The sequence below is a fragment of the Canis lupus genome, chromosome 35, assembly GCF_011100685.1.
Source record: "Canis lupus familiaris isolate Mischka breed German Shepherd chromosome 35, alternate assembly UU_Cfam_GSD_1.0, whole genome shotgun sequence".
Classification (NCBI taxonomy): domain Eukaryota; kingdom Metazoa; phylum Chordata; class Mammalia; order Carnivora; family Canidae; genus Canis; species Canis lupus.
Window position 1 is genome coordinate 14,062,949 of NC_049256.1, and position 4,533 is coordinate 14,067,481.

Consider the following 4,533-nt stretch of genomic DNA (forward strand, 5'->3'; position numbering starts at 1 on the left):
CCTGGTGAGCCCAGGCCAGCTGAGATGTGCTTTGGCTCTGAGGGAAAGGAAAAGAGAATGAGACGTGATCTCGACCCTCAAGGAGCTCACGGGCTAGTGTGGGGCCTCAACCAATGTATTAAATGTGGCGAAAAGGACACAGAGTGCCAGGAAGGAAACAGGCCTGGGGCAAAAGGAAAGGTGCAGAGAGCCAGGAGAGCTTCCTGGAGGAGGAGCTGCCTGAGTTGAGCCTCAGAGACAGAGCCCTGCAGTGGGGAGAGGACAGTCCTGGCAAAGACGCCCGTGTGCCCGGAGAAGGGCAGGCTAGCACAGTTTGGGGGAGCAAACAGGCACAAGGGGCTGTCCTAGATAAGATGGGGATCAGGGAAAGGAAATAAGACACAGCCCCAGAGGCTTGCAGTGCAGAGGGAAACCACAGGGAAGGTTCAGTAGAAGTCCAAGACTAGCAAACAAGAGCCTTCCAAACAATTACCATGAAATGAGTGGTGCCTGCAATGTGACAGAGCCAAGAGGAAGAAGAATCCCCTTTCAGCTTGGCAGTTTACTAGAGACTTCAGGACGGGCAGAGCAGAGTTAGGCCTTGAAGTGCTGTGCCGATTCAAAAGGGCAACTAGCACCCGGCCACCTTCTTGCGAACTATGCTATCAAAAATATTCAATATTACACGGAGCTCCAGATCCCTTAAACCGCTTTCACACAGAACTCACTGGATGCCCACGAGCACACTGGGGGGTGAGGAAGGTAACAGAATGGGTTTGACCACAGGGAAGCAAATAGAGCCCCCCGGGTCACAGAGCTAGTGAGTGGGGCCAAAACCACGCATGCCAGAGTAACCCAACCCTGCGCTGAAGCTTCTCTCCTGTGGGGCAGCTCAGAGGAACTGAGAGCTACTCTTAACGATGAGAGAACACAATACGTACTTGTGTAATTTAGTATTTGCCTTCCCCACCCAACTACAAGCTCCAAGAGGGCAGCTGCTGTATGACTTGGTCAGCAATTAAGCTCAGTACCTGGTCCATAATTGGGAGCTGGAGTGTGTTCAAACTGACTTCACAACTGAATGAGAATGACTACCAGGGTGAAGGAACCCAACGGAAAAGGAGAAATGAGGGCAGGGGCAGAGGATCACTAAGGCTCGTTGAGCGCAACCTTCGGACATGTGGAAGTGAATGGTCCAAAGCTCTCCTCTTCCTTGCTGCCTCCCTCACAAACCATGGCATTAGTCCGGAGGGCGGGCAGAGTTGGATAAAGAGAGATGCCAGAGCAACAAGTGCCAGGTTGCTACTTTCCAGCCGCACAAAGGAGATGAGGCTAGCGTGTGCGCCAGCGGTCCCCGGTGAGTGTGCACATAAGCTTTTGGTAAACACCACAGTCATACCTACTTTTCAGGTGTGATCCCGAGTTCTAAACACTAAGCACCTGCTGTGATATTCTATTTGGAGTTCTGCTCCATCAGGACAGGTTTCTGGAAGAATTTTTCCCATGTTCTCCTTGGGTCACATTCTCCAGCTTCCCCCTGTGGTTGCCCTACAGTAAAACCAGCTCCCAGGAGTAATGGTCAACTCACCTGGCAACTAACTGTCCACTCACTTTGTAACCTCCAGAAGGCAAGGCTGAAAGAAACCAAAGACGACAGGGAGGAACGAGTCAAAAAGCAGTAAGAGAGGACAGTACCCCCACCCCCCTGTGGTCCTCCAAGAATATTCCAGCCTCCATTCTCATCACCCCTCTTTCTTCACCACCCCCCAAACTGGTACCAACTCTGGGTAAGCCAATGGCTGACCCAGAGAGGGGTGGCTGGTGCCAAGACCCACAAGCAGTTTCATTTGGCACAGAGTCTAAAGGAGAAACAGCTCTTTGTTTCAGCCATCAGAGGGATGACACAAAAATTCCCACACTCTCCTCTCAAGGCAGAGAGAAGTATCCTCTGGCCCTTCCAAAGCCAGAACATCCAGCTGAAGACAAAAGCTGCTTATCCGATGGGACTACTGGCAGATGCCAACTGCAGGGCCAGCCACCACCCTGCCGGCTGCCCACACCCCACCCCTCCCAAAGGCTGCCCCTGGCCAAAGAAGTCCAGACTCGTCTCCTGCTTGAAGTCTCACAGCACCAGCACAGGCTGTCACTCGGAGCAAGAGACTCGTCCAGGGCATAGATGCTTTATTTTTACCCTCATCCTCGCAGACTTCCCTCCAGATTCTTTGCTCTTAAAGAGAATAAACCCCCACGATGGGGAAGTGATAACCACATGACAGGGAACAGGCCAGAGCCAAGGGAGGATTCTAAGTAATTCAAGACAGGGCAGGCGTGCCTGACAGAGCAAGAGAGGATGGAGGCCTTCAAGCTCTTCCTCCATCCACATCATGTGATGAGGGTTGCCTCATGATTTTCAGGAAAACTTTCCATGAACAGCAACAAAAAAAAGTGCTTCGTTCTAATGAACCCTGACCTCATTTACTGAGGGAACCTCAGCCACACCGCACAAGCCTGGGTGCACGCAATCTGTCCACTCCATTTTTTGTCAGGCAGAAGTCACACATGCCCTGACCTTCCTGGGCTCTCAGTAGCTCCCAGCAGCACAGACTTGAAGCTTTTTCATTGTGTTTATGAACACACTGTAAAAAAAGATGAACTGAATGAATGAGCAGATGTTAAAAAAAATGATATTGTGTAAAGGAAGGACTAAAACTATATTTAATAACGTTAGACCCCTTGGGCATCCCAGGTAGCTCAGTGGTTTAGCGCCGCCTTCAGCCCAGGGCCTGATCCTGGAGACCCGGGATCGAGTCCCACGTTGGGCTCCCTTCTGCCTGTGTCTTCTGCCTCTCTGTGTCTCTCATGAATAAATAAATAAAATCTTAAAAAAAAAAAGTTAGACCCCAGTTTTCCAAAGGAGCGGGAGAGCCCCACAGGTTAGCCCTGACAGTTTGGGCTGTAACAAACCCCCTGAGCTGTTACACCGAAGGGAAATTCTGCAGCATCTTGACAAAACGTCTTGAATAATGGGACTGGGGGGTGGGGGGGTAGTATTTTCATCGGGAGCCATGCTTCTCACCAAAGGCAGTAGGCAGAAATGTTTTCAGAATGCTGAGGCTCTTGGCAAAACAAAATTCTGGTATCAAAGTGCAACTCGACCCTCACCCATACTGCCACTGTCCTCACAGGGGACCCTAAAAAACCCCTTCTGCTGAGATGGAGCCCTTTGGTTGCCTAAGAAAGAAAACTCTGGATGGTATCAGACTTTTTTTTTTTTTTAAGAATTTTATTTATTTATTCATGAAAGACACAGAGAGAGACACAGGCAGAGGGAGAAGCAGGCTCCATGCAGGGAGTCCAACGTGGAACTCGATCCCAGGACTCCAGGATCACACCCTGGGCCAAAGGCAGATGCTAAACCGCTGAGCCACCCAGGGATTCCCTTGACTAACTTTAAAAGAAAATCCCCACCTCCCAGCCCTTCACCAGAAAGGTCTTGACCAACCTGAATTTGGCAGAACACTTCTGACCCCTTCGTAGGACAGCGAGTCTTCCCTTCAGCTCATCTGGACCTTCCCGAAAGTTGTGAAGAGGCATGTGTCAGCCTCCCAAGCTTTCTCCTGCCCAAGAATTCCAGGGACCCCCTCGCCCCCCCACACTCACTCTATAGTGTGCTAGTCTTCTCTCAGAATTCAGAAGCAAGCAGGAACACATACCTTGAAACTATCCTCTTGTTCAGAAGTTGCTGAATCTCTGTTTCCTCTTGGAGTTGAGATTTACTATCACTTGACTTTTTAATCTGTTTTTTAGTAAAAAGCTGTACTAACAAGACATGGCTCATAAATAGAAATAAACTTATTTTTGTTTTCTGACTTCTCAGTGAATTTTACGCATCCCCCAAGAGCGCCAAACAGCAGACAACTAGAGCAGGAGTTCCTTCTTAGGTGTTTGCTATCTCCAACCAGCTAGAAAGTAAATGTAAAGCAGGAAATGTCAATAGCATTTTGCTTTAAGAAGTTTTCTTCTGGGTGTATTTTTGCGTTTTAGAAATGAAATACTTTGGGATATGTTACTATTCAGAAGTACCAGCTGGTTTCAATGACTTTGTTCGCTCTGACTTCTCAAGTTATTTTACACGTTAGGGAGGGAATGAATGCTCCAAATTCTAACTGCAAAATTTCATGGTCCCGCCTCCTCTTCTGAGAGTGGGGCTGGGTAGGGCAGGGAACCAACTCACCACTCAGGTTCCTGCAAGTCCGACAGCTGAACCAGTCTTGAACAAAGGGCCTCATCTCAATCACCAGTCTCAAAGCCTACAACTGTCAATGAACAGTTACCATTTGTGGCATAACAGGGCCTGGGGGCATTAGCTATTAACCTTAGCCTGCCGCTTCTCCCATTCCAATTCTGAGTGGCACAGTGCTTCCTAGAGCCCACCCAACATTTAATGACCCATCAGGAAAAAAGCATGAATTGGGCAAGATATCCACAAGTACTCTCTCTCCTTGTAGGTAAATTTAGACACATTTTGTTCAATAACTTGCACTCCAACCGACA